Below are 25,717 nucleotides of genomic sequence, written 5' to 3'. Positions count from 1 at the left end.
GAAAGTTGACCCCTGCTGCTGCCGGTGTCTTCCTGGAATAGTGGAGCTGTTGTGTCAACAGAAAAGTCCTTCCCGAGCACCCCTGAGCCTGTTGGTACCGGCTTTAATCCAACCCAGGTAAAAATCAGGGTACGTTGTGGGCAATGAGCCCAAATTGCTGAACTACAGGTCCCTGTCACTTTAAGGAGTGGGCTGGTGCGATTATGATCAGAGGCTCCTTCTAAGCACATTTCTCACCACCACAACTTCCAGATGCTGGTGTTAGTGTGTGCATGTACTGGCAGTTGCAGTGCTGTTCAGACCCTCAATAGCAGTGAAAGTCTCAGAGTTCACCACTATTGGGCTGCAAAATCCAGGCCAATATCTCACAGTCCTGTTAGATTTGCTCTCCCTCTGTACAAAATCAAACTCCACACATTGTCTTTCACTCACTCCTGTTTCCAGCCCTGACGGTGCTGAAATCCCCTCTCAAAGGTACACAATCCAGTTGATTTCTGATCAAATACCTCCTTCCTCATTCAATAGAGGAAACAGAGACATGAACAGGAGTCAGGTGCAAGAAAGTTTCACCAACAGAGCAAAGAAAGGCACCAACAAAAGTCACACCTACTTTCCAAATCATTTCACTGGAATATTCTTTCACTTGTTTTGCAAGTGACTGCAATAAATCTGAAAATGAGCACCATGAGGTTTGTGTTCACTCGTCACTTGTTCTCCTGTGTTTGTCTGTCAGGTTTGTAATTCAATTTGTATTGGATATTGAAGAGAATCTCTTTTCAGATGATTGCACATTGTACTGTGTTTAAAGCAACCAACTTGTAAAATGGCAGATAATGAATGTTTCAATACCTGTGTGACCAGATTCTTCCAATGCTTTTCAACAGCTAGATTGATGATGCTTGCAATCTGTATCCTGTGGAGAATGGGAGAGGAGAATAAAAACATGGTGCATGAACAGGACAGACTGTGTAAAATGGGAGCACAGAAATACTGCCACCTCATTGAAAGTTAATGAGATTTATTCGAAGTCAGACACCTGTCCACAATGAACAAGTGAATACATTAATTGTCCACTTTCAATCTAAATGGGACTGAGGTTCCAACAGAGAAGTTTTCTGGAAAATACCTGCTGCAGTTTTAAAATTGATGAACTGGAACATCTTATACTAACTTTCAAATAACTGGAGTGATTGTTTAGGTCCCATAGTGGAGAGAAGGAGTTGTTTATAAATATAAGCAGAAAGACACATTTGTGGATTGGTGAATGAGCTTTATCTTTCTGAAATGTATTTGTCCATTGGTTGCAGGTCACTGGAAATTCTTTTTTACATTTCAATTGTAGCAGCAGCAGTTAGCAGTAAAATGTCTGATTAATCAGAGTAGTGGGTCTGGGAAACACTTAAACAGCCGAGACCCTGTAAAACAGAACTCCAAGTAATAGTTTAAATAAGGCACTGAACTGACAGAGCGGTAAAGGCCTGCTCAGGTCAGGAAAAAATACCCGACCCGAACCCGACAGAACCACATTGGACCCAAGCCCGACCCGGCCCGAGTATCTCCATTTATTCCCACGCCCAAACACACCCGAGCCTTACCCGACCACCGGAATGTTCACTTTGCCTACCTCCCGATTTCGAATCTACAGGAAGCTGCAGCATGAGCGCAATGACGTCATAGAGATGCTTACTTGCTCACTGAGCAGACTCAGAGTTTCCCTCCTTAATGACCCGGACTCCCAGCTTTGGTTGGCTTTTCAACTTTTGACACTTATTAAACTCAACTTCCCAGCAGAGTTAAATGTAATACTTACTGTGTGTGTCACACCCGGACTCAGTCCAACCTGGACCCAGCCTGACCTGAACCTGGCCTGACCCTACCCGAGTCCAAAAGCCAGACCCGGAAGAGCGACCCAACATGACCCGAACGCGACACAGGTCGTCGGGTCCCGTCGGATTCAGGTCGGATTGCAGGCCTTTACAGAGTGGAGGTCAGATGAGCATTGAATTAATTTCAATCACTGAATCTAAACAAGAAGTAAATCTGCCAGGAATGGAAAACTTTGCTTTATCTGTGAGCTTGTGGCACAACGGTAGTGCGTCTGACTCCAGATCAGAAGGTTGTGTGTTCAAATCGCATCAGGCTCAGTTATGTTTTCCAGCAGCTCAAGTTCTTGGATTTTATATCAGAAGAGAGTTCGATCTATTGGAATGTTCAGTGAATGGTTGAATTTCAAGATCAACTTTAATAGATTAAAGTCCTGATTTCTGGTTCCGTTCCATTTCCATGCTCAGTTCTTATTTCACACTGTTTTATATCAGAACAATGTTTCAGGGATGTGATGTGTCCATTGTTTGTACAATTGCTCTGTCACCCATGGTGAGAAATAAAACACAAACCGCCCAGCGTGCGGCTCAAACCCATACCTGGCTCTGTCTATAGGCTGCTTAGTTCAGTTGGTTAGGACGCAGTGTTGATAACAACATGGCTGTGGATTTGATCCCCATGTGCGCTGTCACATGGTCAGTCATGAATTTGACACATTTTTGTAACACTTAAAATCCAACTTTTAGATGCAAACAAGTTTACATAAAATGTCAGAGGGAACTTATTTTGAATAACATCCATTATATCTTTGTCACTGGTCTGGAGTAACACAGAATTCTTTCCAATTATCTTCCATTTGCTGATAAACGTTGAACTCGTGGCCTGTTCTCGTTAATGGTCATGAGCAACAAAAACAGACAGAGCGAGTCTGACCGCCCAGAGATGTGGAAAAGGCTTCAGTTTGGGACAAATGCAGCAAATCAAATGTTCACCCTGCCCCGAGAGAGTCAAAAACTGGGGGAAAGGACACAGGGAGATAGAGAATAAGCTACAGCAGACAATGTAAATATTTCCCATCCTTGATATCTCTCTATTCCAATCCAACCTTCAGAGTTGGGTAAATAATTTCAGTGTAAATTGTGCAGCTCAAGAGTCAAAACCAAAAGGCGATGCAGAAGAAAGGAGAACTGCCAAAACCCCAGATTGAACCAGGGATCTTCAGTCTAACACTCTCCCAACTGAGCTATTTCAGTCACACAGGCTTGGGATGATAAGTGGCAAGTAACATTCGCACCACACAAGTGCCAGGCAATGAATATCTCCAACAAGAGAGAATCTAACCATCTCCCCTTGACATTCAATAGCATTACAATCACTGAATCCAGCACTATCAACATTATGGGGGTTACCATGGGGAGCCATACAAATAACGTAGCTACAAGAGCAGGTCAGAGGCTTGGAATCCTGAGGCGAGTAATTACAGTGCAGCTGTTGGCTCCACCCCAGGGGCTGAATTTGTTCTGTAAACCATGAAGCAGCTTCCTCTCAAATCCCAGGTTTATCAATAAATCCTCTTACAAAAGCCCCAAAGTGTGATATATTCCTCTCACTCATCCATGACTCTTGACTCCCCAAAGCCTGTCCACCATCCACAGGGCACAAGTCAAGAGTGTGATGGAATACTCTCCACTTGCCTGGATGGGTGCAATTCCAACTCAAGAATCTCAACACCGCCAGGCCAAAGCAGCCCGCATGATTGGCACCCCATCTGCAAACATTCACTCCCTCCACCATCGACGCACAGTTGCAGAGTGTGTACCGTCTACAAGATGCACTGCAGCAATGCACCACGACTCCTTAGACAGCACCTTCCAAACCAGTGACCTTTAACACCTCGAAGGGCAAGGGCAGCAAATGCAGGGGATACCACCACATGAAAGTTCCCCTCCAAGCCACACACCATCCTGACTTGGAACTATATCGCCGTTCCTTCACTGTCGCTGGGTCAAAATCCTGGAACTCCCTTTCTCACAGCACTGTGGGTGTACCTACCCCACATGGACTGTAATGGTTCAAGAAGGCAGCTCACCACCACCTTCTCATGGTCAATAAATGCTGGCCGAGCCAGCGATGCCCACATCGCATGAATGAATGAACAAAAAAGTGAAGTATCCCTTGTGTCATTGTTTTGGTAGAAAATATAACCCTGGTGGAATTGTCCCTCCCAATCACACCTCGCTTCATAGAACATAGAAAATGGAGAAAAATTATGGCACAGAATGAGACCATTTAGCAATCGTGTCTGTGCCAGCTGAAAAAGAGCGATCCAGCCCAATCCCACTTTCCAGGTCTTGGGAATGGGATCTGAACAGATCTCAGAGCTCACATTATGTGAATGTTCTGTTGAAGTATTGGTGAGCTGATATACCAGGGGAGATTCACACTGTTAGACACAGTGTGAAATACATTCAAGTATTTATAAAACATTGTAACATGTGAGTAATATTCCCCATTGATTTCTCAGCACTGATGGATTGTGAAGTGGGAGACAGCCAGAAGTCTCACTGATTCACACTGACCATGAGCTGAAAATGAAATGAGATAAAGTTCAATCTTCAGCAGCGAGTTGCTGCAGAGAGGTAAGTGTCCTGAATCAAGAAGAGACTTTCTCATACTGCTGTTGAATCTCATTTCAAACACTCCTTGAACTCTCTGCCGAGGAATTCAGAGCTGGAGAATGCCTGTAAAATCAGCCTAAAAAGGAAATAAAAAACACCCATCGTGGGGCTCAAACTCAAAAACTTGAGATTCAGAGTTTCATGCTTTCATCGACTGAGCTCACCAGGCCTGAGACAGTGTCCCCGTCCTGTCTGTTATTGGACGGTGCAGCTGTTGCCTCCACCCCAGGGACTGAATTTGTTCTGTAAATCATGAACCAGCTTCCTCTCAAATCCCAGGTTTATCAGTAAATCCTCTTAAAAAGCCCCAGAGTGTGATATATTCCTCTCACTCAACCAGAATAAAAGTTGCATCTTTTGCTCTTTTTACCTTCCAAACATTGACTTCTATTTTTCTCAGCATTTATTTCTCTCTCTTTTTTGTATTGTGCATTTCCTAATAAACATTTCATTTCAATTATTTATGAGGGATGAAATGAACAGAAGAGATTTTCTGCAATGGTACCAGGGGTGTGGGACAGAGTGAGTGGTTCGGATCTGGATTACACTGCCTGAGTGTGCTGGAGGCAGATTCAATCGTGGCTTTCAAAAGGGAATTGGATAAACACCTGAATAGAGAAAATTTGCAGGGTTACAATGAAAGGGCAGAGGAGTGGAATTAGCTGATTTGCTCTTGCAAAGAGCTGTCATGGACATGATGGACTGAATGGTCTCCTTCTGTACTGTAACCATTTGATTCCTTGATTCTAACTCTGTCAAAGTTGTTCTGAACTTGCTCTGCTCCAAGGAGAACAACCCCAGCTTTTCCAGTCTGAAGTTATGAGGAACCATGGGGAACCCACTGTAAACCTTCCTCCAGACAGAAATACAACTGTTCACCACTACACTGTGACCCAGCTGTTCACAATATACATCAATGATTCGGATGTGGGGACCAAATGTAGTATTTCCAAGTTCACAGATGACACAAAACTAGGTGGGAATGTGTGTTGTGAGGAAGATGCAAAGCGGCTTCAAGGGGATTTGGACAGACTTAGTGAGTGGACAAGAAAGTGGAACATGGAATATAATGTGTAAAAATGTGAGGTTATCCACTTTGGTAGGAGGAACAGATGTGCAGATTATTTCTTAAATGGTAAGAGATTAGAAAGTGTAGATGTACAAAGGGGCCTGGGTGTCCTTGTCAATAAGTGACTGAAAGCTAACATGTAGGTGCAGCAAGCAATTAGGAAGGCTAATGATATGTTAGCCTCTATCACAAGAGGATTTGAGTACAGGAGTAGTGAAATCTTGCTTCAATTGTATATAACCTTGGTTGGTCTGCAGTTTGGAATACTGTGTGCAGTTTTGGTCCCCTTACCTTAGGAAGGATATCATTGCCATAGAGGGAGTGCAATGAAGGTTCACCAGACTTGTTCCCGGGATGGCAGGACTGTCCTATGAAGAGAGATTGGGGAAACTGGGCCTGTATTCTCTAGAGTTTCAAAGAATGAGAGGTGATCTCATTGAAAATTACCATCTATTTAAAGGGATAGACAGGGTAGAAGAAGCTATTTCCTCCGGTTGAGGAATCTAGAACCAGGGGACACAATTTCAACGGAAGGGGAAAGTCACTTCGGACAGCGATGAGGAGAAATTTCTTTACTCAGAGGGTTGTGAATCTTTGGAATTCTCTACCCCAGAGAGCTGTGGAAGCTCAGTCATTGAGTATGTTTAAAGCAGAGATTGACAGATTTCTAAATACAAATGACACAGGGGATATGGAGATAGTGTGGGAAAAAGGCATTGAAGTGGATGATCAATCATCATCATATTGAATGGTGGGGTGGTCTCGATGGGCTGAATGGCCTACTCCTGCTTCTATGTTCCTATCAGTCTGCTAACTTCATATGCATGCTGTCATTGTCCCTTTTATTACATGGGCTTCAGTTTTACTGGCAGTCTAGTATGTGACATCATCAAGAAGGTTTTCAATAAGTTGAATAAGGAGAAATTGTTTCCAGTGGCAAAAGGGTCAGTCACCAGAGGATGTATTTATCAGGTGATTGAGAAAAGAACCAGAGGCGAAATGAGGAATGATTTTTTATCCAGTGATGTGTTGTGATCTGAAATGCACTGTCTGATCAGGACTTGAAAGCAGATTCAGTGGTAACTTTGAAAAGCAATAGGGATAAATACTGAAAGGAAAAATGTACGGATTCCAGGAAAAAGCTGAGCAGCAGGACTAATTGGATAGCACAACCAAAGAGACAGCACAGACACAATGGACCAAATGGTCTCCTTCTTTGGGTATCAGTCTATGGTTTTATGAACATAATGTTGAAACAATTCGCTGAGTTGGAAGGGAGATGAACACAGATTCCGGGTATTCTAAACACCAGAACCAAACCAACTGAACAAGCCTGTTGTTTAATCTCTGTTTTTCACACCAACTTCTCCTCGCTCTTTCTGTGTTTCCAGCCTGGTCTGTTCCTCTGACCTTCATTCCTGACACTTTATTGAGAATGGCCAATTGGAATGGAATACATTGGAATGGATTTTTCTGTCGGCGGCTGACATGGAGGGCAGACTTCGCACATCCACACGGCAAGAAGGCATTTCAAGTATTTATGAGTCCAATTGTCAGCAATTTTATTCACTGGATCCAATTGAACTAATAGCACACGGGAACCATGGGGCTTCAGAGCCTCGCCTGGTTAAAGGAGGTGACTGGGAGGTGGGAGCTGAGTGTTGGCTTCACTGGGAAGCTGTCGGGTGAGGTAGCGTAACTTGGCAGCAAGGGTGGAGGGGGAAAGGGCATCCGGAATCACTGTCAGGAGTGGGGGCCAATGTGCCAGCTCTGCAGGGGAAGCTGAACCAGGGTGCCATTGAGGCAGTGCCACCTCAATGAGGGTAAATGTGAGTGGGTAAAGAGTGAAGTAAATGTGGCTGGGTGTTGTTTACTGTGAAGGCCTTGCACTCAGGGAGGGGCAACCTGTCATGGGCCTCATTCACCCTGGATACGAGGCTCCCGTTGAGGAGGAGTAGAGAGGGAGGGAGGGAAGGGCAGGCACCAGCAGGGACACCACAGCAGCTTGGGTGCCCACAGGAAGGCCAGCCTCGAACAGGAGGCTGGAGAAGGAGGCAGAGGAACACGTCAGCCAAGGTTCAACTACCTGCAGATGTCTGAGTGATAGTGTCTCCACAGACTGCACCTCTCCACGGAGGTTGTCACTGATCTCTCTGCCATGATGCAGCTGTGCCCCATGGGACTTGGTGGGCACCTGATGCCGGTGTCACTGAAGGTCACTGTGTCACTGAACTTCTCGATGACCAGATCATTGCGGGGATCCACTGGAGATATGTGTGGAATCTCACAGTCTGTGGTGAATCAGTGCATCAAGGAGGCCACCAATGTCCTCTTCAGGAGGGCCGGTGACTATGTGCACATCGATCCAAACAGTCAAGCTGAGAGGGCTATAGGATTCAGGGTCATCGCTGGATTTCCCCAGGTGTAGGGTGTCATTGACTGCACCCATGTGACCATCAAGGCTCCTGCAGACCAGCCAGCAGCCTTCAACAGGAAGGGCTTCCATTTGCTCAGTGTGTAACTGGTCTGTGACCATCACAAATGGATCCTACAGGTGTGTGCACAAATCCCGGGAAGCAGCCACAACGCCTGCATACCAAGGCAGTCGCAGGTGCCAGAACTTTTCCGTGGCCCCATGCACTTTCTGAGATGGATCCTTGGAGACAAGGGCAACCCAGTGAGGACATGAGTACTGACGCCTGTGAGGAATCCACACAAGGATGCAGAGGAGAGGTACAACACCTGCTGCGGGTCAACCCGAGTGATCATCAAGGAGGCCATTGGTCTCCTAAAGATGAGATTGAAGCGCCTGGATTGTTCCAGTGGAGTCCTTCAGTACGTCCCGGTGAGGGTCTCGTATATCGTGGTGGTTTGCTGTGAACTGCACAATCTGGCATTACAGAGGGGTGAGGTGTTGACTCGTGAGGAGATCATGGAGTGTGATGTCTCCTCTGATGATGAGGATGTGGAGGAGGATAATGCCCAAGCAGTGCCAGATGAAGGACCTCAGGCACAGCAGGAAAGCCACCATGAGATCCACACAAGGGAGACACGAGACACCCTTATACATTCACGTTTCCTTTGAGCCTTACCACCTTCTGGAACCAAGTCAATAAAGTCTTAGCTTTAATCAGCCCTGTTGTCACCTCCTTCCTTCTGCACTACAGCGCCCAGGTACACATCGCACAGTGGCAAGGCCGAAGCTTTGTGAACTCAGGGCTTGGTCCCTCACTTCCAGCCCCTTGGGAGGAAGGGTTTAAATTAAGTCCCAAAGGGCATCAACAATTAGAAGGAGACAGAGTGAGAGAACATCATTTCTTTATTCTGTGTGACACCAAACACAACCCTATCCATCTGGAATGTACATTCACCCGTGAACCCCTCAGTGAATCTAGGTGCTCTTCTTAAATCTTTTCCGGGAGCTCCTACGTGGTGCTCCCCCTGCTCTGGCAGCTGAGGTGGAGACAGGCAGCTGATCTTGCTGCCCCATGGCTTGGGATGACATTGGTGGCCGTCCTCTGGCTGCCTGAGGCCTGGAGGGCCCCGGCACACTAAGGGCCTCCTGCACAGGTACAGGGACCCCCCTCTGTCATCGAGGATGATGGAGGCACTGGCATCACTGGTGTCACTGGCAGAGGGACTTTCGAGCTACTGTCCACACCAGGAGCACCCTGAGAGGAGACCCCAGATGTAGCAGCCAGCTGCTCTTCCCCCTTATAAGACACACTTGTACCTCGCTGCTGACCTGAGAGGGACGTGGACCTGGTGGAGAATTCAGGTGCCTCGTCCCCCCTCTCACCTTGTCACCGCTGGATGGAGCTCATGGACAAAGTGATGGAGTGCAGGTCTGCGAACATCTCTGGCAGCCACTGATTGATCGGCTGGATCTGGCTCTCCATGAGAGTCACCAATCTCTCAATGGAGGAAGCCAGACACCCCCCCCCATCAGAGACAGTGCAGCACCCAAGGCCTGGATGGAATCCTCCACCATCCTTGTTTGGGTACACATAGCCTCTGGCAACTCTGCCAGATGTTACCTGACCTCTCGCTGCAGCTGCGGTATTTCCCGTGTTGCTGGTGACACCAGAGGCATGTCATCAGCCTGGGGCTCAGTGTGGGCCTGGCCTCCCACAGACCACCAACTGTCAGTGTCCTCGGCTGTCACAGCCTCCGTCAGCTGCCCGGGCCTGTCTGTGATGTGCTCATCAGTTTGCGTGAGCGTTTCTGTTCTGGTGGAGGGTGCAGGGGAATGATGTGATGGTGCACCATCTGAGGCTCCCTCCTCCTCCTCAGACGTGTCCGGCTGTCTCCCAGTCTCTCCAGCTCTTTGCTTTTGTCGTTCATCCGGGCCTTCATGAGAAAACAGGGACATTGAAGGGTTACGGTCTGCCCATCGTGACATTCCAACCACCCCTACTGTGCAGCTCCATTGATGCAGTGGTGAACAGATGAGCAGTGTTGCTCCTTTGCAGCGGATGCTCCCTTGTGCCCCAGGAGATGTTCACTCACTCTCTTGGGTAGATGCCCCTGTCTCTCCATCAGCTATGGAGCAGCTGCTTTGCTGCCCGGCCTGTTCCATGGCCTCCTCCTCCATCGGGATGAGGACACGGAGATAAGGCACTCCACCGCCAGTCTTGACACGCTCTTTCCAATTGTGGGATGTCTTCTCCTGCAGACACAATGATGAACAAAGTTAGTCTCCCAGCGGGGACAAGCCCAACATCTCTGATGGTGATAGTCCAGCAGTCCATGATGGGGACACACGTATTCCTCCTGCATGTGGCCCCTCTCGAGGGACTGTGTGAGTTTATACAATGACTGACGTGCACCTTTCACCGAGATGCAGCCAAGCCTCAGGCAGCATGTCCTGCTGCCCTTCCCCAATACACATGACTGGGTGGTCACTCCCTTTCCACTAAACATTCCCTTTCACTCTGCCACATGCAATGTCCAAAGGGTCCAAAGTGCTTTGAGTTGTCGCCTGAGCAACCTGGATCAGGTCATTGACCCACTTCCTGCACTGGATCCATGTCCTGGGGGTGAACCCATGGCTGCTGACCTCAGTTACTATCTCCAGCCAGCTTTGCTTGGTCAGGTGGACAGGTCTCCACCTCCCATCCCTGGGGAAGTGGATCTTGCACCTTTCTCTTGTCTCCTGGAGGAGAACCTGCAGGGTGGCATCGCTGAACCGTGGCACCATGGTCACTGCAGGCTCGCTTTCAGCTCCTTACCCATCAGGCAACAGAGGCAGCAGAATGGGTCCTGGGGCATCAGAGGCAGCAGAACTGGTCCTGGGACAGCAGAGGGCTCTCAGGAAGACACTCCTTTAAACCAGGCAGCAGTGAATGCAGGGCTGGCAGCCCTTTAAATATGGTGCCAGCACCTGCCGTTGTGTCAGATGTCGGTGCCATCGGCACCTCGTTCCCTGCCTCTGGTCCTTGTTTACATGAGCCCCACGCCTCCCCTTCATTAATTTGTCGGCTGCTCCGTGATCGGAGTCGGTCGGCCACATTTCACTCGTGTGGTGACGACACCTGCTTCCGGTGCCTCTGCCGAGAGCCGCACCGTTAGTTTAAAATTCAGCCCATGGGGTCAAGAGTGGAAAATCTCCCCTCTGATTCTCTCTACTTAAAATGAAGGAGACACCAAATTAAAACTGATGAAACCAGGGATTGTATCCTGGTTCTTCAATCTAGTGTTCTCCCAACTGAGCTATTCCATCCTCACTGTGAGCTCATCTTCATTGGAGACAAATATAACTCCAGGCGGAATTTCCCCACCCGTTCATTCCTCACTTCAGGGGAATGGGACCCGACCAGATCGCGGAACTCAGATTATGTTAATGTTCTGCTCTTGATATCTTAATATTATCTTGCGTTTGAGCCACTTTTAATCAGGTTCAGGGACAAAATCTTCCATCATCCCTTCTCCCACATTCTCTCTCTCTCATTCATTCTTTATTCCTCACAATCCAGAAAGGGTTAGGAATCAGAGCTCACCCCCAAACCCTCTGCACACAGACCTCTGTCTGTTACCCTGTTTGCTCCAAGATCCAAGAGACCAGTCAATAAATTACACTCTTTATAAACACAGAAAGCTGCCTCACAGTGTTGGGCACAGAGTTAAATACACTGAAGTCTTTTGAAAAAAGTTCATCTTCCGGGCTGTGTTACTGAGCCCACAGAGCAGGACAGGCCCAGGCTCCAGCCCCAGCCCCGCCTGGGCTGTGTTAGCTGATGTCACCTGGTGTGATACTGAGCCACATGGAGCAGGAAAGGGCCTGGTTGTATTCATGGCCTGTGTTGAGTTAACTGAACCCACCCAATGTTGTAGGAGCCACACAGAACAGAATGGGCCCAGGCTCCTTCCTCAGCCTGAGGGATGATAGTTCATCTCACACGGTGTTGTACAGAGCCCCACACAGAACAGGAAAATCCCAGGCTCCATCCCCGGCCTGTGGTATTTTACTTCATCACACCTGGTATGGTACGGAGCCCCCAAAGCAGGAAAGATCCAGCTTCCATCTCCAGCCTGTGCTGAATTAGCTGATCTGACCTGGTTGGCACTGAACCACAATCAGGGGATGATGGGCCGAGGCTCCCTGGCCTGTGGTGTGTTAGTTATTCTCATTTGGTGAGGTACTGAGCACTATATAGAGCAGGAAGGGCCTGTGCTCAGTGAGCTGCTCTCACCTTGTGCCTTCCTGAGACCCACACACAGAGCAGGACAGGCCTAGGCCTCATCCCCGGCCTGTGCTCAATTCGCGGATCTCAGCCAAAAGATTTTGATAAGGTTCCACACAAGAGGCTTCTCGATAAGATTAAAGTCCCTGGTATCAGTGGTAATATATTGATCTGGATTGGGAACTGACTGGCACGACGTAGACAAAAAGTAGTTACAGATGGATCTGGATCTGTTTGGAGACCAGTTACCAGTGGTGTCCCACAGGGATCGGTGTTGGGTCTGTTGCTCTTTATTATTTTTATTAATGATCTGGACGGAGGTGCAGGGGGCACCATCTCTAAATTTACAGATGATTTGAAGATCTGTGCGAGTGTTCAGACTGTAGACGATGCTTGACTGTTTCAGGCTGATCTTAATGTGTTGGGAGATTGGGTTCATGACTGGTAAATGATGTTTAATTTGGGTACGTGCAGTGTTATTCATGTGGACAGGGCGAATGCTCAACATTCATACACCCTTCAGGGAAAAACATTAAAGCAGGTGGAGAAAGAAAATAATTTTGAGCAGAGATCTGGATGTTCGAGTGCACAGATCTCTAAAGGTACAGCAACAATGCTGTGAAGTGATAGCTGGAGCAAATAGGGGGTTGGGCTGCATTCAGAGGATAATTGCATATAAGATGGGGCATATTCTTTCATGGGATGTGAGCGACACTGGCAAGGCCAGAATTTGTTACCCATCCCTAATTGTCCTTGACAAGGTGGCGGTGAGCTGCCTTCTTGAATTGCTGCACTCCATGTGTTGCAGGTACACCCACAGTGCTGTTAGGAAGGGAGATCCAGGATTTTGACCCAACATCAGTGAATGAACAGCGATATTGTTGCAGATCAGATGGTGTATGTCTTGAAGGGGAACTTGCACATGGTGGTGGTTCCATGCATCTGCAGCCCTTGTCCTTCAAGGTGGTGGAGGTCTTCGGTTTGGAAGGTGTTTTTGAAGGAGCCTTGGTGAGTTGCAGCAGTGCATCTGGTAGATGGTACACACTACTGCCACTGTGCGTCAGTGGTGAAGGGAGTGAATGTTTAAGGTGGTGAATGGGGTGACAATCAAGGCAGCTGCTTTGTCCTGAACAGTGTCGAGTTTCTAGAGTATTGTTGGAGCTGCACTCATCCTGGCTTGTGCCTTGTAGATGGTGGACAAGTTTTGGAGAGGCAAAAATCACAAAATTATTACAGTGCAGAAGGAGGCTATTCGGCCCATTGTCTCTGCATAGAATCATTGAACATAGAAAGTTTACAGCACAGGAAGGCCAAAAATCGGGCAACCCAGCGGAATCCCATTGTCCAGCATTTGGACCGTAGCCCTGCAGGTTCAGGTACTTGAGGTGCACATCCAGACTCCTCTCAAATGAGTTGAGGGTTTCTGCCTCAACTACCCTTATAGGCAGTGAGTTTCAGACACCTCGCACCCTCTGGGTGAAAAAACGTTTCCTCATCTCCCCTCTAATCGTTCAACGAATCACTTTAAATCTATGCCCCTTAGTCATTGACCTCCCTTCTAAGGTAAATAGACCCTTCCCATCCACTCTATCCAGACCCCTCACTATTTTATACATTTCTATCAAATCTCCCCTCAGCCTCCTCTATTCAACCCCAGCCGATCCAATCTTTCCTCAAAGCTGCATTTTTCCAGAGCTGGCAACATCCTCGTAAATCTCCTCTGGAACCTCTCTAGTGCAATTACATCCTTTCTGTAATGAGGTGACCAGAACTGCACACAGAACTGAAGTTGTGGCCTAACTAATGATTGATACAGTTCCAGCATAACCTCCCTGCTCTGATATTCTACACCTCGGCTCATAAAGGAAAGGATTCCATAAGCCTTCTCAACCAACTTATCAACCTGTCCTGCTACTTTCAGGGATCTGTGGACATTCACTTCAAGGTCCCTCACTTCCTCTACACCTCTCAGTATTCTCCCATTAATTGTGTATTCCTTTGCCGTGTTTGACCTCACCAAAGGCATCACCTCACACTTCTCCAAGTTGAATTCCATTTGCCACTTTTCTGCACACCTGACCAGTCCATTTTTCCAGCTCTCCTAATGAGCATTTCACCTCGTGCCGAGAGCTGAATTATTCATTGCAGAATTCTCACTGTCTGTTTTACATTTGCTGCCACATGATTTGTATGAATGGTCCAGTTAAGCTTGTGTCTATGGTTACCCCCAGGATGTTGATGGTGGGGGGGGATTCAGCGATTGTAATGCTGTTGAACGTCAAAGGGAGATGGTTACATTCTCTCTTGCTGGAGATGGTCATTTCCTGGTACTTTTGTGGTGTGAATGTTACTTGCCACTTAGCAGGCCGAGCCTGAATGTTGTCCAGGTCTTGCTGCTTCTGGACACGGACTCCTTCAGTATCTGAGATGTCCCGAATTTGTCCTTTTATGAAACCTTGGTCAGGCCTCACTTGGAATATTGTATCCAGTCTTGGTCTCCTCACATGATGGGTGATATTGAGGCTTTTGACAGGGTACAGAGGAGAGACATTAAACTAATTCCCACTGTAAGACATCTTCGTTATCAAGTTAGACTAAAAGAGTTGGGACCCTACACCTTCGAGAAGCCTAGACTGAGGGGTGATCCAATTGAGGTTCATAAGTAATGAAGGGTCCAATTTAGCATGGGAGAGGAGTCATAATTGTATATTGTAAAAGGCCAGATGTCACCCGGATCACATTAAATTTCATTTTCAGCAACAGGTTAATGAACCAGGAGGGCTGAGTGGTTAAGGCGTTGGACTTAAAATCCAATGAATATATGTCTGTGTGTGTTCAAACCCCACTCCTGGTATCTGTGCCGGCCAAATGTTACTCGTTGTTTCCCTGACTTTTGCCTTGCACCATCATCTCTTCTGTCATTTAATCACTCCTGCCTTCCAACCGATCACAACTTCCTATTATTTGCCCCAGCACCGTTCCTTGTCTCTGCACTTGCTTATAAGCTGGGAAACCTTGAACTTAATCTCCTCTGTCCCCTCACAATGACCTTCTCATCTTTCCTGAACTGTGGTTCCGCACAGGATCCGCTGCCTCTCCGACTCCCCTCCAGGGGTAACTGAAGGCCCTGAGCCTGGGTTTTGCTTTATACGCTTGCTGGTAGTTGAGTCCTTGCATGTCCAGACTCCTCCAGGAAGGGCTTGCCATAATCTTCCAATCTTCCCTGGATAAGGGGATTGGAGAGTGGCAAATGACACCCTTATTCAAGAATGGGTGTAAGGACAGTCCAAGCAACTCCATGCCAGTTAATTTAACATCAATGCTGAGTAAGGTTTCAGAAATGATAATCAGGGAAAATATCAATGGACATTTAGAGAGGTTTGAGTTAATTAAGGATATCCAGCATGGATTTGTAAAAGGCAGATCATGCTTCACTAATCTAATTGAATTTTTTGATGAAGGAGCAGAGAAGTTTGATGAAGGAAATGCAGTGGATGTTGTTTCTATGGATTTTACGAAAGCATTTGATAAGGTATCACATAAAAGGCTGGTTAACAAAATTGAGGCTCATGGAATAGGAGGGTCAGTGTCCAATTGGTTAAAAAATTGGATTAAGGGCAGAAACAAGCAAGTTGTAGTAAATGGTTTCTTTTCAGACTAGGGGATGGTCGACAGTGGTGTTCCCCGAGGGTCAGTGCTGGGATCACTGCTTTTCTTGCTATGTATAAAATATGTGGATCTTGGAATACGGAACAGAATCTCAAAATTTGCTGACGATACCAAACTTGGAGGTGAGGCAAACAGTGAGGATGATATGAACCGCCTGCAATAGGACATAGATAGGCTAGCAGAATGAGCAGAGAGGTGACGGATGGAATTTAATACTGTTAAGTGTGAGGTGATGCATTTTGACAGAAGTAATAGGGAGAGGCAATGTATCCTTAATGTCACAGTTCTAAAGAGTGTTCAGGGACAGAGGGACCTGGGGATGCATGTGCATCGATCTTTGCAGGTAGCAGGGCATATTGAGAGAGTAGTAGCAAAATATATGGCATCTTGGGCTTTATACAAACATACAAGCATACGACCATATGAATTAGGAGCAGGAGTAGGCCACTCGGCCCTTCCAGCCTGCTCCGCCATTCAATAATTTCATAGCTGAACTGATGACCCACATTTCCAGCTACCCCTGACCACCCCCTTGCTTATCAAGAATCTATCTACATCTGCCTTAAAAATATTCAAAGACTCTTCTTCCACTGCGTTTTGAGGAAGAGAACTGCAAAGACTCACAACCCTCGAAGAGAAAAACATTCTCCTCATCTCTGTCTTAAATGGGCGACCCCATATTTTTAAACAGTGACCCCTAATTTTTGATTCTCCCACAAGAGGAAACATCCTTTCTACATCCACCCTGTCAAGACCCTCAGGATCTTATGTGTTTCAATCAAGTTGCCTCTTACTCTTCTAAAATCTGGTGGATACAAGCCAAGCCTGTCCAATTTTCCTTGTAAGACAGCCCACCATTCCAGGTATTTGTCCAGTAAACCTTCTCTGAACTGCCTCCAATGCATTCACATCCTTCCTTAAATAAGGAGACCAGTTCTGTAGACAGTACTCCAGATGTGGTCTTACCAATGCCCTGTATAGCTGAAGCATAACCTCCCTACTTTTGTATTCAATTCCCCTCGCGATAAACACGAGCATTCTATTAGCTTTCCTAATTACGTGCTGTACCTGCATACTAACCTTGTGCGATTCATACACGAGGACACCCAGATCCCTCTGCATCTCAGGGCTCTGCAATCTCTCACCATTTAGATAATATGCTTCTTTTTTATTCTTCCCGCCAAAGTGGACAATTTCACACTTTCCCACATTTTACTCCATTTGCCAGGTTGTTGCCCACTCACTTAACCGATCTACATCTCTTTGCAGACCCCTTATAAGAACATAAGAAATAGGAGCAGGAGTAGGCCATTCAGTCCCCAAAGCCTGCCCCACCATTTAATAAGATCAGGGATGATTTGCCCCAGACCTCAACTCCTCTTTCGTGCCAGCTCCTCATAGCCCTCAACTCCCCAATATTTCAAAAATCTATCTACCTCCTCTTTAAATGCTTTCAGTGATTTAGCCTCCACAACTCTCTGGGTAGAGAATTCCAGACATTCACTACCCTCTGAGAGAAGAAATTCCTTTGCATCTCAGTTTTAAATGACTGTCCCCTTATTCTGTAACTATGTCACCTAGTTTGAGATTCCCCCACTAGTGGAAACATCTACCCTGTCAAGCCCCCTCAGAATCTTATACATTTCAATAAGATCACCCTTATTCTTCTAAACTTTAATGTCTAAAGGCCTAACTTGTTAGCCATTCTTGATAAGTCAACCCCTTTCTCCCAGGAATCAGCCGAGTGAATCTCTTTTGACTGTATCCAATGCCAATATATCCTTTCTTAAATACGGGGACCAAAACTGTACACAGCACTCCAGGTGTGGCCTCACCAACACCCTGTACAGCTTTAACAAGACTTCCCTATTTTTAAACTCCAACCCCCTAGCAATAAAGGCCAAAATTCCATTTGCCCTCTTAATTACTTGCTGCACCTGCATGCTAACTTTTTGTGTTTCAATCACAAGAACACCCAGATCCCTCTTTTTTGGAGTCTCTGTCTATTTATATAATAGTCTGCATTTTGATTCTTCCTACCAAAGTGTATGACCTCACACTTTCCTACATTAAACTCCATCTGCCAATTTTTGCCCACTCACTCAACCAATCTATATCCCCTTGGAGATTCCTTATGTCTTCATGACAACATGCCCTACCTATTTTTGTATCATCAGCAAATTTGGATATATTACACTCTGCCCCCTCCTCCATGTCATTAATATAGATAGTAAATAATTGAACCCCAAGCACTGATCCTTGTGGCACTCCACCAGTCACATCCTGCCAATGAGAAAATGACCCATTTATGCCTACTCTTTGTTTCAAGGAATTGGTAACTCGTGTGTGCATCATCACTTCAGGAAGTGATGTCATACAGTATGTGACAGAGTAGGAGATGGGATGATCCCCGGTAAGATGTGCCTGTAATACTCTCCTGTAAATTGTATATAGTATTGTCAGTCTTCAATAAAAAAGTCAAATTATTTGTTGGCGTTGATCAGTGTGTGATTGGTAAGTCTGTGTGAAGAACAGGGGTTGGCAACATGTCTGTGCATGGACACCAGTATCCACGTGAAAACAGTTCGGTCCGTGACTGATAATTTCAGGGATGAGAAATTTCCCATTGGCTTCTTCTTCCAGACCAGTCTGACTTTCAATCAAATCGCAGCCGTCAGTTTCACAGCTGACAGGTCCTTAGAGCAGAGACAACGTTTCAGAATCTCGGACAAGTTCGGAGCTTTCCGGCAGTTCTGATTTCATTTAAAGGCCCTCCAGAAAAACCCGAGCTTGTCCGAGTTTCGGTAGTGCTGTCTCTGCTCAAAGCACCTGTCAGCTGTGAAACTGACGGCTGCGACTTTTTAAAAAAGACTAACCAAAAAGCTGAGAGTTCTCGCTTTCTGCAACTGTCAGAGAGAGGGAGAGAGAGAGAGGAGAGTAAGAGGGAGAGAGGAGACCGGGGGTGGGTGTCGGCAGAGAGAGAGGGGCAGAGAGAGAAAGGACAACCTGAAAGGTTTACCCCGTATCCTTAGATTATGATCCATGGTTCTGGACTCACACCCAAATCCCATGAACGAATAAAAAAAGTCACAACTGTGATTGGCTCTTGTAGCGGACTCTGGTTAACAGACAATATTCGGAGCGCCGGCCCCAGACTGTTTAACACTGGCTGAGCTGAGAAAATACAACTCACCCCCGAGAATCCGCAGCACAGACTGAGCGGAGGGGAAAACCTGGCCTGGGAACTCTACATTCAGGGAACAGTTTGTCCTGTGAATATGCAGATGTGAATATTGTGGAAGAGAGATTGTATTAAAGGAGAGGGCGGATTAGTCTGAAGCCACTGTGTTTGTGGGTCCGCTCTCATCGCCGGATTTCAGAGTCATTCTTGTGTAAAATCAAATGATTTTCCAGTCAAAGAACCGCCCTGCTCCCTGCTCAGCCCCAAAGTGGGAATGCGGGATCATTTTTTTTTTATTTCAAGATTTCAGTTGAAAAGTGGAGAACATGTCAGCGAGGGGTGAGAGAGGGCGGTCAGTGCAGCAATAAAACCAGGTGAAATGGAAAATGGAGTCCTCAATCCGAGTGAAAGCTTTTCAACAGCAAACATACTGGAGTGAGAGACAGGAAAGATCTAGTCTGGAAGTGTGGAGTCTCTGAATTTCAATGGAATTGGAGAGTTTGTGAGGAGAGAGAAACACAGAGAGACAGCAGGAGCCGGGAGCTGACAGCAGCTTGTCTCCGCCCCGTCCTCTCTCTGCCTTGAAGTTGCTCTGTGCCACCATCACCGGCTTCATTTCTGACCCAGTTCACATTAACAGGGAGAATTTGTGCAGAGTCCCGGACATGACCGATAGTGCAGCAGCCCAAACGGCTCCTCCAGCCGCCGCCGCTGCCCAAGTCAAGACCCCCAAGAAGAAGAAGGCGGCTCCCCAGAACAAGCCAGCCGGTCTCCCGTTGGGCGAACAGATCCTCAAGATTGTGCCGGCTTTCAGCGATCGCAAGGGGATGTCCCTGGCCGCCATAAAGAAGGCTCTGGGTAGCAGCGGTGTCGATGTGGAGAAGCTCAGGACCCAAATCAAGCAAAGTATCAAGAGGAATGTGAACAAAGGCTCCCTGGTGCAGAGCAAGGGACAGGGAGCCTCCGGCTCCTTCAAAATCAGCAAGAAGGAAAACCCAGGGAAAAGTGGGAAAGAAGGTGAAGAAACCAGCAGACAAGAAATCTTTAGTGAAGAAACCAGCAGACAAGAAATCTTTAGTGAAGAAACCAGAAACCAAGAAATCTTTAGCGAAGACACCAGCAGCCAAGAAATCTTTAGTGAAGAAACCAGCAGATAAGAAATCTTTAGTGAAGAAACCAGCAGACAAGAAATCTTTAGTGAAGAAACCAGCAGACAAGAAATCTTTAGTGAATAAACCAGAAACCAAGAAATCTTTAGCGAAGACACCAGCAGCCAAGAAATCTTTAGTGAAGAAACCAGCAGATAAGAAATCTTTAGTGAAGAAACCAGCAGACAAGAAATCTTTCATGAAGAAACTAGCAGACAAGAAATCTTTCATGAAGAAACCAGCAGACAAGAAATCTTTAGTGAAGACACCAGTAGACAAGAAATCTTTAGTGAAGAAACCAGCAGACAATAAATCCTTCGTTAGAAACCAGCAGACAAGAAATCATTGGTGAAGAAACCAGCAGCCAAGAAAGTGACAACCAAGAAAATAACAGCCAAGAAAACGAGCAGCAAGGCGGCGGCAACGCCAAATAAGGCGGTGAAGAAAGCAGCGCTTCAGAAAAAGTCTCCTGCGAAGAAGGTCAAAAAAGGCAAGAGTGCGGCGGGCGGAAAGGCGCTGAAGAAAGTGCAGACATGGAAGAGCAAGGTCAAGCCGAAAGCAGCGAAGGCTCAGAAAGCAGGGTCTGGAAAGAAGTGAAAGAGCGCGGGAAACATGTAAACATCTGAACACAAAGGCTCTTCTCAGAGCCACCCACATCTCTCAGGAAAGAGCTGATCCCCTGATCAAATGATCCCTGTCCCGGCCCCGCCTGCAGATTCCACATGGAAATGATTTGGAGTAAATCCAGGATCCCTGGTGACTCGCTGAGATCCCCTCCACCCAGCCCTTTCCCCTCTCTCTGTAATAAAACAGAAGGATGTCCGGCCCTCACTCTAACTGGGGATGTGTTCGGTGTAGTCTCAGTTCACAAATTCAGGGGGAGAGTCCTGTAAGGTAGCTCGGTCACTCTGACTGAAACCGCCAGTTCCCCGGGGCTGCAGCCACTGACACTGCGGGGAGAGAATCCCCGACTCTACCCCGCCGCCGGGGGAACAAACAACGTTGTGTCCGGAGAATAGGGAGGGCCGGGGAGAAAGCACATATTAAAGCGCTGCAGTGGACTCAGCTCCTGTGTGTGCACAACTCTCACTGATTCCGTCCTCTGGGAAAAGTGCAGTCTAAACAGATCAGGTTAGGAGAGAAACACACAGCCCGAGAATGGCCTCTTTCTTCCTGCATTTACTCTGTTCTGGGAGCAGATTCTCATTGAGAAGTGGCGCTCAGATCACCGGAGAGAAAAAAAAAACACAATTCAAACTTCCAAATGAAAAACAGAGAATTAACCCGGACACTTCCATTATTAAATTAATTCATCAGCTCCGAACCAGTTCCCGTTAATGTACCGGGATGGTCTCGGGATTTATCAAATCGAAGGCAGCGGGATTTATTAAATTGTTGATTCTGACACCCTGTAGTTCAGTTCTTCACTTTACTGGAGGGGGAGATGTGTGAGCAGAGAAACAGAGCGAAATCCAGAGAGGGAACTGAAAACACACCTGGACAGATGTGAAACAGGTCAATCCACTGTTACAATAACTCCATCACTGATTCCCTCCTGACAGTAACCAGTCCTTTCACAGAGACTGTGGGTGGCTCTGAAAAGAGCCTTTGGTTTATTAGATGACATTTTGGCCGCTTTACTTTTTCTGGGAGCTCTTGAATGCTGGTTTTCTTGGGCAGCAGCACGGCCTGGATATGAGGCAGCACCCCGCCCTGAGCGATAGTCACCCCTCCCAGCAGCTTGTTGAGCTCCTCGTCGTTGCGGACGGCCAGCTGCAGGTGTCTGGGGATGATGCGGGTCTTCTTGTTGTCCCGGGCCGCGTTACCGGCCAGCTCGAGGATTTCAGCGGTCAGATACTCGAGCACAGCAGCCAGATAGACCGGGGCTCCGGCACCCACACGCTCAGCATCGTTACCCTTTCTCAGGAGCCTGTGAACACGGCCCACCGGGAACTGCAGTCCAGCCCGGGAGGAGTGAGACTTGGCCTTGGCCCGAGCTTTCCCGCTGGTCTTTCCTCTTCCAGACATTTCCACAATCTCACAAATACTTTCACAAAGAATGAATAATTTCCTTAGCATTAATAATAACCGGCAGGCTGTCAGGATGGCCGAGCGGTCTAAGGCGCTGCGTTTATATCGCAGTCACCATTGGAGGTATGGGTTCAAATCCCACTTCTGACACCTTGTGTTTTGACTGCACTGGAGGCGTTTGGGAGCAGGCGGTGAAGAGCAAAGAGAGAACAGGAAAGAACATGGACAAGCAAAATAACAATGGACCCAAAGATGTTGCATCAAAACAGGAGAGGAAGAGGCAACTGAGCAAACAGGAGGGCACAGAAAACATCAATAATGTAACCTTTGTATCGGGGTGGAAGATGTTGCCAATATCCTTAATGAATACATTACTGTCTTCTCAAATGAAGGGGTGATGCAGATATTGTTATGAAGGAGGAGGAGTGTGAAGTATTGGACGTGATAACTTAAGGAGAGAGGAAGTCTTAATGGGATGAGCATCCTTGAATGAGGATAAATCACCAGGACCAGATGAAATGTACCCCAGGCTGTTGAATGAAGCCAGGGAAGAAATAGAGGAAGGTCTGACCATCATTTTCCAGAGGATTGGAGGTCTTGTAACGTTGCAATAAAAGCAAAATACCACGCAGATCAAGCATGGCTGAGCCTTTAGAGTAGAGAAACAGGGCTGAATTCCCTGAACCAGTGCTACAGCTTTCAGAATAGAAGGAGCCTATACAAACCTGATGGGTTCCACTTAAACAAAAGAGCTGGAGGTGTTGACAGTCAGAACAGATAAAATGTGGAGGAGTGTTTGAAGCAGATTCTGTGTGTTTACTGTAGTTGTACTATGGAGTTATTTCAAGGAGGTGATTCTGAATGTAATGGATCAACGTGGACCCACCCAAGGCAAAGGTCACTGAAAGTGGCAACGCAGGTGGATAAGGTAGTCAAGAAGGCATACGGCATGCTTGCCTTCATCGGTCGGGGTATAGAGTATAAAAATTGGCAAGTCATGTTGCAGCTGTACAGAACCTTAGTTAGGCCACACTTAGAATATTGCGTGCAATTCTGGACGCCACACTACCAGAAGGACGTGGAGGCTTTGGAGAGGGTACAGAGGAGGTTTACCAGGATGTTGCCTGGTCTGAAGGGCATTAGCTATGAGGAGAGGTTGGAAAAACTCGGATTGTTTTCACTGGAACGACGGAGGTGGAGGGGCGACATGATAGAGGTTTACAAAGTTATGAGCGGCATGGACAGAGTGGATAGTCAGAAGCTTTTTCCCAGGGTGGAAGAGTCAGTTACTAGGGGACATAGGTTTAAGGTGCGAGGGGCAAAGTTTAGAGGGGATGTGCGAGGCAAGTTTTTTACACAGAGGGTGGTGAGTGCCTGGAACTTGCTGCCAATGGGGGTGGTGGAACCAGATACGATAGCGACGTTTAAGAGACATCTTGACAAATACATGAATAGGAAGGGAATAGAGGGATATAGGCCACGGAAGTGCAGAAGGTGTTAGTTTAGGCAGGCATCAAGATCGGCGCAGGCTTGGAGGGCCGAATGGCCTGTTCCTGTGCTGTCCTGTTCTTTGTTCTTTGTTCTAAGCTTCCCTGTGGTCCAGCCTGGTTGAATGGAACTGAAGCAAACAAATCATCCAGAAGAGGAAAAGAAATATAAGGCCATGAAAGCACAGAATTCAGATGGATGCAATACCAGATGGTATGGCAAGAGTGTAAAACAGCAACAGACTGGTGAATAAAACTTTCCCATTGAATAAGACAAGAGAAGAGAAGGGTAATAATAGTGTCAGAGGTGAGTTGTGACACTATTCACATTCCACCTTGATCTGAATAGGACTGTTGAAGGGAGTGATTGAGAAGAATAGAGGAGAAATGAAAAGAAAGGAGAAATAAACAAAAGGTCTTTTGATTTTAGAATGCTTGTTTTTGGAAATGACAGACTGTAAAGTGTGTGTGTCAGAAGATATAGAGCGAAGTTGGGTATGACAAGATCACAGGAAAGTTGTGCCCTGAGACAAGGTGTGTGTTGACAGGAAAGCTGCTTTCTTTTGCACAAAATGTAATTTATTCATATAATTTGTGCAATTATATTGCAAAGCAGTTCAATTTTAATATTACATAAGGTACAATACAGATCAGTTTCCTTCAATAAAGTACATGAGGTATCTCACTATCCCTGCCTGCACAGGTTATATTTACAGTATTTACATTACACATCAAACATTCTCTGGTGCAAACAGCCCGAGCGGTTTTACACAGGTTCCAGCCTCTCGCTGTACTAGGGCCTTAGTCTGTCGCCTTTCTATTGAGACTCCATGGTGGCTTCCCCAAGCTTTAATGCCGTCCCACAGCACATAGTCTTGAACGTTGGGGTGTGCCAGTCTGCAACACTCGGTCATAGACAGCTCTTTGCACTGGAATACCTGTCCCACGGCCGGGCTCGTTCTCAATAGAGATCATTTCAAATGAACATTTCCTAAATCCGTGCTTTCTCTCTCGCAATAAAGAGAACAGGATGTCTGGCAGATTCAGTGTGAGACGATAACACTGCCGGGTAAAGGCCGCTTTCCAACTCCAATCTCAACACAGGAGATTCCCCAAACAGCTGCAATAGGGTGTTTGTAAACTGTTGGAAGCGGATGTGTGTGGAAATGGTGAAGTTACTGAGGAGGTTCCTTGTTATAGAATGGATTGTGTTTTGGTGGGAATATTACTGAGTGTTAATTGTAGCAGGATCATATTTAAAAGCTCCGGCTTTCTGGAAAGCCTTGACTATGAAGGTCGAGTCTGGAAGGGTTTGCGTGGAGAGCTGGGTTTCGGTTCTACTGTTAATAAAGGGTTTGAAATTGGCAGCCCGGAGGAAACTGGAGGTGGAGCTGAAAGATAAGGTGCCGTTCTCTCTCTGTCTGTCACTCTGGGTGTCTCCTTCATTCTCGCTCTCTGTTTAATCTTCACTCTTGTCTCCTCCCCTCCCTGCTCTCACTCTGCCTTTCTCAGCCAGGTCCGGGCGGCCTGTAAAAAAAAGGAAGCTGAGGGAATCAGTCTCTTTTATTGTGCACTGATTTGAGGCAAGAATTATCATGGTGGCTGTGGTGGGGAAGAGACGGTCACCCACCTCCTCCTGGAATGTGTCTTTGCAAAGCAGGTGTGGAAAGGGATGCAGTGGTTTTTGTCGAGGTTCATCCCAAGCAGCTCTATAACACAGGAGTCTGTGCTCTCCGGGCTGTTCCCAGGGACGCACACCGAGACAAACATCAACTGCTGCTGGAGGACTATCAATTCGGTGAAAGACGCCCTTTAGTCTGCCCGAAACTTGCTGGTCTTCCAGCGCAAAGAGTTGTCCACCACCGAATGTTGCAGACTGGCACATTCCAAGGACCAGGACAACGTGGGCAGGGACGCACTAAAGCTTGGGGCAGCCGCAGCAAAGGC

The 25,717-nt window shown here is 46.9% G+C and overlaps 2 non-coding genes across 2 annotated transcripts; both read left to right on the top strand.

The window, feature by feature from the left end:
- The first annotated feature begins 2,072 nt into the window (after positions 1 to 2,072).
- On the top strand, positions 2,073 to 2,144 carry trnaw-cca (transfer RNA tryptophan (anticodon CCA)). The gene has a single exon. It is a non-coding gene; the product is annotated as a tRNA-Trp (tRNA).
- Positions 2,145 to 22,350: 20,206 nt separating this feature from the next.
- trnai-uau (transfer RNA isoleucine (anticodon UAU)) lies at positions 22,351 to 22,433 on the top strand. The gene has a single exon. It is a non-coding gene; the product is annotated as a tRNA-Ile (tRNA).
- Positions 22,434 to 25,717: the final 3,284 nt, after the last annotated feature.

The sequence above is a fragment of the Heterodontus francisci genome, unplaced genomic scaffold (assembly GCF_036365525.1).
Source record: "Heterodontus francisci isolate sHetFra1 unplaced genomic scaffold, sHetFra1.hap1 HAP1_SCAFFOLD_51_2, whole genome shotgun sequence".
NCBI lineage: Eukaryota > Metazoa > Chordata > Chondrichthyes > Heterodontiformes > Heterodontidae > Heterodontus > Heterodontus francisci.
Note: the sequence above shows the minus strand (reverse complement) of the source record. Positions and strands in the feature narration are given on the sequence as shown.